This window comes from Lolium perenne, chromosome 7 (assembly GCF_019359855.2).
Source record: "Lolium perenne isolate Kyuss_39 chromosome 7, Kyuss_2.0, whole genome shotgun sequence".
NCBI lineage: Eukaryota > Viridiplantae > Streptophyta > Magnoliopsida > Poales > Poaceae > Lolium > Lolium perenne.
The window spans coordinates 119080945-119093684 of NC_067250.2; positions in this window are offsets into that span (position 1 = coordinate 119080945).

Genomic DNA, 12740 nt, shown 5'->3' on the forward strand with positions numbered 1-12740 from the left:
AGGAAACGACGCCGCTCATTGGTGTATGGAAAAGGAGGTCCGTGTTTTGGGACTTGCCGTCTTGGAAAATTCTCGATACACCTCACCGCCTTGATGTCATGCATATTACAAAGAACGTGTGCGAGAGCTTGCTTGGCACTCTTCTCAACATGCCGGACCGGACCAAAGATGGGCCGAAAGCAAGACAGGACCTGAAAGTTTTGGCCATCGGGAAGAGCTTCAGATCCCGCCGGCCCAAGAGGGACAATCGGAGGAGGAGGCGGATGGCGGTCGAAGCGCAAAAGGATTAAGCAGCCGGACTATTACTGTCCCCCTCCCGCTTCACTTTTAGTCCGGCCGAGGTCGATCAATTTTTCAATTGCCTTGTAGGAGTCGAGTGCCCTTCGGTTACTCCGGGGTAATAAGCAGATACATGGACCCCAAGAAACGAAACTTCAGCGGCATGAAGTCTCATGACCGTCACGTGATGATGACGCAGATTCTTCCGGTTGCAATCCGAGGTATAATGGATGACCATGTCCGTGCAATGCTGGATCGGGCTCTGTAACTTCTTCGACGTCATAACTCGGAAGTCGATAAGCGTGAAGAAACTCGCAAGGCTCCAGGAAGAGATCGTGGTGATCCTATGTGAGATGGAGATGTACTTCCCGCCTGCATTCTTTGACGTGATGGTCCATCTGTTGGTCCATATCATGGATGATATCGTCAGTCTAGGGCCGGCATTCTTACACAACATGATGCCGTTTGAAAGAATGAATGGGGTCATTAAAGGATACGTTCGTAATGTGTCACATCCAGATGGAAGCATCGTACAGGGCTGGCTCACCGAAGAGTGCATCTCTTTCGCACGAATTATCTAGACATCGAGGACCCCGTTGGTTTGCCTCAAAACAAGTACCTCCGTAGGTTCGAGGGAGTAGGCCACAAAAATGGAAGGAAGGAACTGCACGTGCACATGTCCGGTCGGAGTTCCGACTTTGACAGGGGCCAACTTAGTAGCGCTACAACACATTGACTTGATCGATCCTTGGTTGAAAGAGCACAAAACCATGATAGAGAACAGTGGCAAGCCGATGATGACGGAAGCGAAATATACAGAGAGCACAACTCCTCTTTCGCGCGCTGGTTCAAAGACCACATTGTTGCTAATCCCCCACCAATGGATTCTGACAAGGATAAACTAGTATTGGCCTTGTCACATGGCCCCGCGCCCAACATCATGACTTACCAAGCGTACGATATCAACGGGTACACATTCTACACGGAAGAAAAAGACAAGAACAGTGTTTACCAGAACTCAGGGGTAACGATGGATTCCTGGACGGGTGACGTAAAGACTAGATACTACGGAAGAATCGAGGAAATCTGGGAGCTTAGCTACGCTGGGGAGAAAGTGCCGATGTTCCGTATCAGATGGGCTAAGAGCGTCAGAAAAGAAGACCGGTATTTCACCACCATGTTTCTACCCGAAGCCAACAAATCAAAGTCCACGAACGCCACCGCGCAGAATGAGCCATGGGTACTGGCAGAACACGTGCACCAATGCTTCTTCATAACCGACCCATCCAGGCCTAGCCGTGTTATCGTGAGGAGAGGCAAGAGGACCATCGTCGGAATGGATGGAGTCGCCAACGAGGAAGACTTCGAAGGACAAGTCGGAGACCCAATGATGGAAGAATCCGAGGACGAAGACACAACATACACCACAAGAAGAAGCAGGACCACGCTACCGAGGTCAGGTCGACCCTTCAAAAGAAGAAGTCACGACACGGGGCTAAATTATTCAACGACGAGCAAGAAAAGCAAGAAGAAAGCGAAACACTCTTCTCAATCGATGATGTAAAACTTTATTTGCAATGTATAACTCATATTTTGTGTAATTCATAACTACTCATATTGTCATGGCCAATATTTTATGTATGACTAATTAATATTGTGTTGGTCAATATTTTATGCATGCATGTATATAACTCATATTTTTTGTAATGCATAAACTCATATTGCTTGGTTATTATCTTGAAAAGAGAAGGAAATAAAATAGTATAGGATTTGTGGGAAAAGAAAAGAAACATAAAAGAAAGTGAAAAGAAATAAAGAAAAGAATAAAAAAAAAGAAAGTGAAAAGAAATAAAGAAAAGAATAAAATGAAATGGCCAGCCAGGTTGGGGGTTAAGTCCCAGGTATAGCTGGGCTCACCTTATTGCCGGCGCACCACATGTTTGGTTCGCCGGGGGTATAGTTATCCCCGGCGAACCAAACACGTGGTGCGCCGGCAATAAGGTGAGCCCAGCTATACCTGGGACTTAACCGCTGCGCGTGCTCTCTTCCTCTCTTCCTCACATCAATCTTCCCCGTACCGACGACGACGACCACCCGCCAGCGCCGCCACCCGCCGTTCTGCACCATCATCACCAGCCCCCCACCCCCCTCCACCTCCCCCCGCCCCCCCCCGCCTGCCTCCGCTGTCGAGGAGGAGCCGCCGCCGCCGCTGTCGGATCAGGTCGAGGAGGAGCCGCCGCCGCTGTCGGATCCACCGCCGCCGTCGGATCCGCCGCTCGAGGAGGAGCAGGAGCAGGAGACCCGTACCTGCCGCTAGCCGCCGCCGTCGACCCCTGCTGGTAGTCAGGTAGGTCCACCCCCTCTGCCCCCAATCCCCCTCCGCCCCCAATCCCCCTCTGCCCCCATTGCTTTTTCAATGTTAGGGTTCATACAGAATGAACAAACAGCAATCAGCACTAAAATCATCAATTTGAAATTTTCTGGTTTGAAATTAAATGATGAAATGCAGTAGCAAATGATGAAATGCAGTAGCAAATGATGAAATGCACTCATATTCATTCTATGGTTTGAAATTTTGAGAGAGCACTACAATGAATTCATTCTCTGGTTTGAAATTAAATGATGAAATGCAGTAGCAAAAAATGGGGATTTTCAGTGCTTCTTTTCATGTTTTTTAGGTATGTTCATAATAATATGATGGTTCTCTAGTTGGCAGTAGCTCACTGGTTCAATTGTTTAGTTCAAAATGCTCATGCATGCTCACTGGTTGTAAATTAATTTGGTTCAAAATGCTCATGCATCATTACCTACTGCCAAAAAAAGAAAATGAAATAGAGGTTTGGCTCAAAATTGATTTTACTTGCAGTAGCTAAAATGAAAATTGATTTTGTTTAGTTAATTGGCCAGTGCATGTACAAGGTGAAGGAATGTCACTTTAATTCCACTTTAATTCCACTTATAGGGTTAGGGTTAGGGTTAGCCAAGAATGGTAGGGTTAGGGTTAGCCAAGAATGCTAGCAGTAGTGGTTCTTCATTTAAATGCCTACTGCCAAGAATGCTAGGGTTAGGGTTAGCCAAGAATGCTAGCAGTAGTGGTTCTTCATTTAAATGCCTACTGCCAAGAATGCTAGCAGTAGGTTTACTTTATTTTAAAAGAACAAGTGATATGTTCATTCTCTGGTTTATTTAAAAAGAACAAGTGCTATGTTCATTCAGAGAACTAGTGCAAGTCAATATGATCCCTTGGATTTCTGCTTGGTTACCTTTGGTTAACATTGCAAGAAATAGGGTTCAAATTGGAAATAGGGTTCTCTGGTTTCATTTAATTGATTTAGTTAAATGCTAAAAATTGTTCTCTGGTTGGAAATTGTTCTCTGGTTGGAAATTGTGATATAGAAATAACTAAATGAAAAAATGTAAATAGCTAGTATTAGTTGGTTTAGTTGATAAAATTTGTTCTCTGGTTGGTTTAAAAAGAACAAGTGCTATGTTCATTCTCTGGTTCATTTAAAAAGAACAAGTGCTATGTTCATTCAGAGAACTAGTATACATTTAAATTATATAGATGTTCATGCTATTCTATAAATTCTATAGATGTTTGCTGGCTAAAATTCTGGTTCAATTCATTCTTTTAAATTCATTCTCTGGTTCAATTCATTTATGCTTGTTTGAGAATTTGAGATATGGTGGTATGGTGGTTCAATTCATTCTCTGGACAAAAGAAAATGCCATTGCAGAGAAAATGGTCCCCTTAACCAGAGAAAATGGTCCTCTGTAGAAATGGAGAAATGTTTCCTAGAGCAAAAGCATGTTTCACCTAGCTTGTTTGATATGCTCTAAAATTTATGGTATTATCTTGATGTTTAAAACTTCTATTGAATCTTTACTATTAAATGGGAGTTGGTCGTTTGACACTCAACGCACTTTGGTGGTCGTCATTGAGAGCATCTTGTCCGTCCAATTTAATCGCACGGTTTTCGTTTCACCCGATCTAATTAGGAAACAATCAGGTGCGGTATCGATCAATCAAGCGAGCATTAAAATACTTGGCAAAAATCTTTTAATGCTTTGCCCTCAGCCTTTTTTTCTCTGACGTACAAGGAAACAAATATCCTCACGCATGGAGTATTTTCCATTTTTCATATATCCCACTAATTGCTCAATCTCAATCAAAAGTCAATCACAAATCAATACTTTCCGTACCTCTACAATATTTTTACTATTATATTGGAGTTGGTCGTATGTCGTATCAGATGTCTCTGGTTTGTTCGATCACGTTTGCACCTCCTCCCCGCATACAAGAGAATCAGTCAAATCGATTCTCTTTTAATTAGCCATAATGGTATTTCCTTTCTTTACATTCAATTACCATAATTATGGACGAAATCTCTACTACCAAACGAGAGAATGTGTTGTTTTTTCCATCGGTTTTATTTTCGTCCGATGCTTCCCTCGCCTCTTTCCCTCTCTGTCTCCTCTCTGTCGCCATCTCCTCCGCCAGCACCCAGTCCCGGCCGCCGATTGGCGCCACCATGACGCTGCTCGTCTCCGCGTACTCCTGATTTCGCGGCTAACCTAAGACGCCCAATGCCTCCACCTGGCCGAAAAGAAGCCGTCCGCTCCAAGGTGCTCGGCGGGGATTCGTTCGGGCACTCATTCATCTCCAACCGGAAGAGCTGGAGAGTACAAGGTGCGTGCCGTGGCCGAGGTGTGCTCTGGCTGTATGTGCTGCGGTGGTGAAGCTTGCTGCTGCAGTAAGGGAACCACATGCGAGTGAGCTCGAGGGCACCTAAGTGCAATTTTTTTACCGATGACTCTTGGCGTTGGATTCGCCATGGTTTATCCACTAATGGTTGCTTTGTTTTCTTCGTTATTGTGATACTGCTTGTCTGCTTGCATGGAGGCAATTCGAAGGACATCTATTGTCTATGACTCTATGTGCCAAGTTCATAGTCTGAACCGAAATGTCATTCTTATTTTATCATGATACTCTTCTTGTACATTTCTCTAATTATTAATCGCATGGTGCTATCTTTACATGTTTGTGCTTGCACGGACTAAGCTATCTCTCTACAGTTGTCAAATCGATCTTCAAAATCTTTTCGTCTCAGCCTCTGCTTTTCTTGTAGATCATGCTTCAGATAAGTGGTTATGTTGACCAAGACACCAGGGGAATGGTAAATTTGCTTTCCATGTTTTGGAGTTGGATACCTGCGAGATACCAAAACAAAAGGCAAGATATTCTTAAAATTCTCATGCCCTGACACATGTATTCTAATTGGGGATATCAACACACAGTTCCACATTTTTAAGGTATATTGGATTTGGGGCATTCCTGTAGAGGTTGATGGCTCCAAAGTGTACGTCCTTTACCTGGACACTGAAGGATGATGAAGGATTTGAAAGCAATGGAAAATCGAATGTACTCCGTATATGATGATAGGTTTGTTGGCTACAAATAATTTGTGCAATAATTATATTAATTTCTCATTCAGATGTGTTTTAGGGCCTTTTGTTTTCATCTTAGGATATTTGCTCTTGTAACTTTTCCCTCACCGCAACTCATATTTGATGCTCCGCTTTAACTAATAGCATCTCCTTGTCTTAGTATGTGCTCATGATATACAAACTGAACAACACGTTGAACATGAAGGTCTTCTGGGAGAGGGAGAAACCCACATCCTGAGTTAGAAAAATAAAGGTAATTGTGTTACTCCATACTCCCATATCTATTTTCCAGCTTTTATCCTTGATTGCAGAAAATTGGTCTTATGAGTCATCTCGACTGGTGGCTGTGACAGTGCTGGAAATTGTATCTTCTTGGAAAAACGATGAGGACGAGACCTACGGTGGCAATCAACCTGAAAACACTACTGTTCATTCGCTCTCTATAACCTGATGCAATCTCCTGAGACAAAGGCACTTGGCTTTGCTGCAAGATTTAGATCTTCCTATCTATTTGCCTACGTATTTGGTATACTTTTCACCCTCTCACATTTCCGCTTCCACAAAACAAAATCTGATGTTGAATACTACAATTTTCAAGGTATCGGGATGTACAATACCCAGATATTGGTGCCACAGGAGGCCTATCACATTGGATGTTCTTCCTATGATGCCAGACGGTTCTACACGCTTTGGACTTTTTTTAGCTAGGATGTTCCTAGATAGACTAGCAGCATCACAAATGCATTTTCTTCAGCTATACACACTTATAACAATCAATATGAATAAAAGACGCTGCTAGATAACCATTCTAGGCGAAGCTGTTGGGATCTATTAGGATTATCATCGACACTGATTCAAAACTGTTGTGAAGATCTAAAACTACAGCTTGTATTTGGTTCTCCTGTTGGGAGGTCATAGCTTGTAGGAGAGAGGAAAATACAACGGCACATGATATGGACAGTTAGGGAGCCAAGCAAACATAATATAATGTTTTAGTTTCTACCTGATAAATACCATTGATATTAACATTATTACTGCAGATCGTCATTTTTATGGTGCTTAAAATTAGAGTTGCTGCTTGGTTTTTCCCTGGATCACCAAAAATTCTTGGATGTTCAATGTAACATTTCAAAAGTATATTATACTTCAGTTGATGGCACTATGTCAGTTAGTGGAACATTATCTAAAGGATTTTCTTACATGACAATGTATGTTCACCTTCCAGGGAGATTTTATGGATCAACTCATTCATTTTTTTTTTGAACCTAGCCAATGGCTTTTTCATTGATTAAGTCGAAAAAGAAGTTGAACAGTTTATAAGGGAAACCGTCCGAAAACCTGATACAACACCCAACACAACACGCTGACCCCGAGGTCGCGCCCACAAACGAGTCGACGACCAAGCCGCCCGAATGACCAAGGTCGACACCCAACACCTCAACGCGAGGGCGGAGGCAAAAACCCGGAGCCGCCGCTCCGACATCCACGCCGGCCCCGAGGCCGCGCCCCCCACACGGGTCGACGACCAAGTCACCCAAGAGACCAAAGCCGACACCCTGACACCTCGACGCAACACAGCGGAGGCGGTACCCCGGAGCCGCCGCTCCGGCAACCACGCCAGCCCCAGGGCTGCGCACCGCCCAGCCGACAACGAGAAGCTCGCCGACACCAACCACCAAAGCGATCCACTTGTCCCTCCAACCGGCGGTACATCTAAAACGAGGCCCCAACAGGAAAGTGATGCAAGAGCGTCACCCTCGCCCGGCCCAAGCTGGATCTGGAGTTTCCCCCGGAGAAACCCGAGTGGAGGAGCAAGAAACACTGCCACAATGACGCCTCCAAGAAGGACACGACACCCAAGGGTGTCGCCGTCATCGAACCCGGCAGTAGCCAAGGCAAGGCTTTCGCCCGGCAGGGAGTCGCAAACCTCGCACCCGCCAATTGAGTCAACTCATTCATGGATCGACGCGCGTGTGTGACCGGCATTGAGTACACGCGGCCAGGGATGGAGCTGAAAGGGAGCGGCGGTAAGTGGCGGGTGGTCATCCCAGCGAGCCAGGGCTTCGACGAGAACATCACCGACTTCAGAGACGATGCACGACAGATCGACGCCGCCTCCGGCTTCTGCCCTGACATGCTCTACTCCACCTCCGTAGGTGGGACACGTGGAACCGCCTTCAATTCGGACTTGGCACCGTCCCGCCTTGACTCTTCAATCCGTCGACCCCGGAGTCTGGCGTCATCGCCTGAAAGTGGGTGAGAACCTGGACGTCGCCAACAGAGAAGGTGATCGCTAATCGACGGCACATGGCTGCACTCGCCCGACGTATTCTCTAAGCACTCGTGTAACTTAGGAGCGAGGCTTCAGTGCCGATTGTTTTGTGGGGACAATCACATGTGTTGCTCTCTTGCAATATTGAAAATGAGCACTTCCCACCATGTTCACCTAACTAGGTTTGTCCGCTCACCTAAAGCATGCACCATATTGCTTGTGAAGGAACATGTTTCGGCAAAAACAGTTTGGTTGTAGTTTTTATTGGTAAAGTATACTCAAGGATGAGTGAATATTCCTTTTTAACAAGAGTTGTCTTTATAATTAATTGATTATATATTATCCTAATATGATGTGTCACATGATCAATCAAAATTAATGACTTGAGCCTATGGGTTGAAAAAGGAGGGATCACAAGATTAGGAAGAAAGTAAATCTTTGTGGTTTCAGACTACTATGTTGCTATCTTTTTCTTTACATGTGATTTTTTACATACATTATTTTACATACGCCGTGAGAAATAAAATTAGAAAACCGTAGCAACGCACGGGCATTCAACTAGTTTGAAATTAGTATTGCAAGAGTGTAGGATGCTGCTAATTGTTGATGTACATGTTTTGTGGTTTGAACAATTCTTAGACTGTTGTTTAGTAACATCCTATTGTTGTTAGTAGGACACCTGGGATGTCTATTCCTAAGTTGTCATGTTGGACATCTGTGCACTTGGTGCCGCAGAACTGTTGAACCTTCAAATTCTATTGGGATGCTGCTGTTGAGCCTTCGAATTCTGCTATGATGCTACATTGCTGCATTTGAAACTTGACTGTTTGCTGGCTTGTTTGATTTCCTCTATAGTTTGTGATCTTACCTGTTGTCTGCACTTTTGCTGAATCATGAAATAGTGTGGTAAGATGGTTGCTATATATACATCTTTGTTTTCTAGTTTGAAAAATTCTCAGCATGTAGAAAGGAAGAGATGTTATCTCGGTAGCACAGAAAGTGCACATGGAAGTTTCACCCAACATATTTGATTAGCTATGCAATTTGTGGTCTTATTTGATTGTTCCCATACTTCTCTGGTTTTAAATGGAGGTTGTCAAGTGTTATTTTTATGCTGATGTAAAATGCCACTGTAATGTATATGCTACAAAGCTAGCTACTGTAATTTATGTGGTGATGGTTATGGTGATGGCATGGTTATGGAGATGGTTATGGTTATGGTTATGGCATTTCTATGTTTGCATTTCTGCTACAGGGATTGAGTTGCTATTGAGTGCCGGAATGTCGATTCATTTCCGTTCCGGCAATTCTAGCACTCGGCATGACCAATTTTTAGCAAAGGTCATGCCGAATTTTTCCGTGAATTCTAACTCTTTTTCGTCTTCTATTAGTGCAAGCCACCATGTCGTCTCAAGAAGAGTTAGAGGAGCACTACAATAGGCACTTCTTTAGGACGGAGGAGGATGCCGAGGCCGCTGGTGTTGGCGGCGACGAGGACCATGAGATGGAGGATGCCGCTGGGGGTAGTGCCGACGAGCCGAGCGGCAACGAGGCAAGCGCCGCCGCCGGGGGTAGTACCTACGAGCCTAGCGGCGATGAGGCAACCGGCGCCGCCGGGGGTGGCGGCGAGACAAGCGGCGACGATCCTAGCGCCGCCGCCGGGAGTAGTGGCACCGGGACAAGTGGAGCCAAGAGGCCGCGGAAGGCAAGGCGCCAAAACACGGTCGGCACCGGCAGAGACACAGTCACAGAGGTGGACCCCACCAGTGGTTTGCCGGTGTTGCCTAAGGATGTTGCCAAGGGGTACGGCAACCAACTGGCATGTATCCTCCGAGAGGTCGTCAATCTCAACGAGACGGACCTCCGAGCTGAGAGCAAAGCGCCTTTGCGAGCCCAGCTCATTGCGAGGTTGCACGCACGATACAAGTTCCTAGGCGACTACGCCTCCAGTCATCAAACCAACAACATTGTGAACTCACAAGCCCTCCTGAAGTTCACCAAACACCTCAGCAGCTATAAGTACATGGTGCGGAGGCTGATTGCTGAGGGCAAAGGTTTCGAAGAGGTCCACTCCGCCTTTCCGCATGTCACCCAGGCGGACTTTGATGCTTTTGTGGCCAATGAAGAGCTACAAGCAACCAAGAATCGCAAGTTGTGGGGGAAGGAAATGCGGGAGCTTAACATCGGCAACCACAACCTTGGGAGCCGTGGGTACGAGGGAAAGGAGCCCTATTGGGCGAAGGAGGACGAGGCGTATGTAAATGCCGGCATTGAGAACCCCTGGCTCAAGTACAAGGACCCGCTTGAAAGAAGATTCATCAGGTCCCGGTACCATAAGAAGAAACTAACCGGGGAACTTGTCACGGACCCGAAGGTCGTAACCGACATAATTTGGTTCACGAACGACCAGAAGGTCCTGGCGTTGGAGAAAAACTGGTAAGCAATTTACCGGTTTTATTAGATCAAGTATCGTTCATATAATAGTAGCAACATTTCTAAATGGTTCGCGTTTCTTCCGCAGGAAGAAGAAAGACAAAGACTTTCTCAAGCCTCCCAAGGTGACGAAGGCTCCTCGTCCCGTGCGTCGACGGGCAGGGTAGCCTGGGACAAGCCTCTCGTACGGGCGCTAAACATCGTTAATGAGCATTCACCGACGAGAAGGCCGCATAGAGGCCGTGTGGCTGGCGCCGGTACAGGCTACAAGCATGGTCACTATGGCTTGTCGTCTGCGGCCGATAAAAATGCGCGTAATGAGAGGAAGCAGCGGGAGGCGGAGGAAATGAGGGAGTCAATCCTAGCCCAAGTCCAAGCTGGTTTGGTACCGCAACCGGTACCGCAACTCAAAGCTACACTCGTACTGAAGTCAAAGCTGAAGTCGCCGCTGGAGTCCAAGCAGATTTCAACGCTATGCAAGCGTGGTATGAGGGTGGCAAACAAGACCCCCCCCGAAAATGCAAGTGGTTAGCTTCAACGGCAGCAACTCGATGGTGCCGCCGTCCGCCGGCAATGACAATGTTATAATGGAGACTCCTCCGGCCGCCGGCAATGTCGCTGGTGCTAGGGATTCACCGTCCATGCCGGGTAGCAGCCCCTCCGTCACTTGCACGCCCGCCGCCGCATGTGCTGGCCCGTCGACATTAGCCGAGCTCAACGCCCTCAAGGTAATTAACTAATGTGTACATCAAGTTAATATATTAGTTTCGTCATCCTTGCCCTCTCTCTAACGCCATACACATGTTCTCGCAGCGCTCTCGACGCCATGCACCTGTTTGTTGTGAGTAAACGACGACAGCATAGACGTCGAGAGGGGGTCCATCATTCGGCCCTGGATAAGAAGTGGCACACACGAGATATGGCGGATGACGTTTACCGGGTTGAAGTGGATCGGGCGTTACCGGGCTATGAGGATTTGTTTCCTCCTAATCAACCGCATGGTGCCGATGACGATAGCCCGTTGAATCTGGCCTCACTGAAGGGTTGGGTACTGCTATGGCCGAAGACCCTAATTCGGATCAACACCTACTCGGGTCGACGGCAAGCAAAGACAAGCACCTTGCGGCGCCACATGTCAGCGTCCCTCCACGACAGCCAGCGGCGCCCGTGGTCATCGCCCCACCAGAACGGCCAGCTGCGCAGGTCAGCGCCCCACCACAACAGCCAGCTGCGCCAGAGGCCGAGGAATATGAACGTGACAACTTCCAATGGGATATTCCTACGTCTTCACAAGTTGTCCATGAGGATGCGCCGGGCTTCAAATATGTGTGCTCCAAGAAGCTGTTCGATTCTCAAGAAACGGCTGATGAGGAGGAAAATACTGAGGAGGTCGCCACCGCCGCCGTCAAAAATATGTTGAGCCCAAACACACTCCGTGCTACGGCCACTACGGCGATGGATGGTCCAGCACTACAACCCAAGAAGAGGAAGAGGGCAAATAAGAAGGACGCCCAAGACAAGGCGGCGGCGGCCAAATCCAAGGACAAGGTCCCACTCCTTGACAAGTTGCCAAACAATTGGCGACCTCTGCATCACTTGGGTCAACCGATGCTGCCGGAGCATGTCGTGAAGAAACTCACCCCGGATATGAGGAGCTTGCATGAGACTGTCTTGCATGTGGAGAACCTTCTTCTCAAATCAAAGATCCTGGTTACCCTCTCTTCGTGGCGAAGGTGCCAACCGGCATGAACTTCGTCGAGAAGTACCCCGGACTTGTGCTTCATCCGGTTCAACGACATCTTCAGCATCTATCGCATGCAAGCGCTCCACTTTAGTGTGGTTCGCCTAGTTGCTCTTAGCATGTCTTCCCAGATTGTTAAGGAGGGGACGCCGACCATCGCGATCATGGACCCCTTCTATATGCGGGAGAGCATCATCTGCAACCCTGGGGATCGCGCGATTGCCACCCAGCAGGTCGAGGATTTCATCTTTGGCGAACATTAAGAAGGGCGCCATTCTCATCCCTTACTTCCCCGAGTAAGTAATCACTCGCTAGTCCCCCATCACCATTCTATCCTATATCTCCATTTGCATTTCCAAAAGTTAATCCGTGTGTTTTCCGCAGAGACAAGTTCTGCACCCTCATCGTCGTGCACCCGCAACACTCGCATGCAGTCTATCTCGACTCGGGTAGGGACCGCAAGAAAGACTACTCCCACATCAGGGCCCTTCTCAATGATGCTCTCACCGGCTTCGCCAACAAGGCAGGCCCCCTCAAAGTAGAGAGGAAATCCCGAGGAGGCTTCGT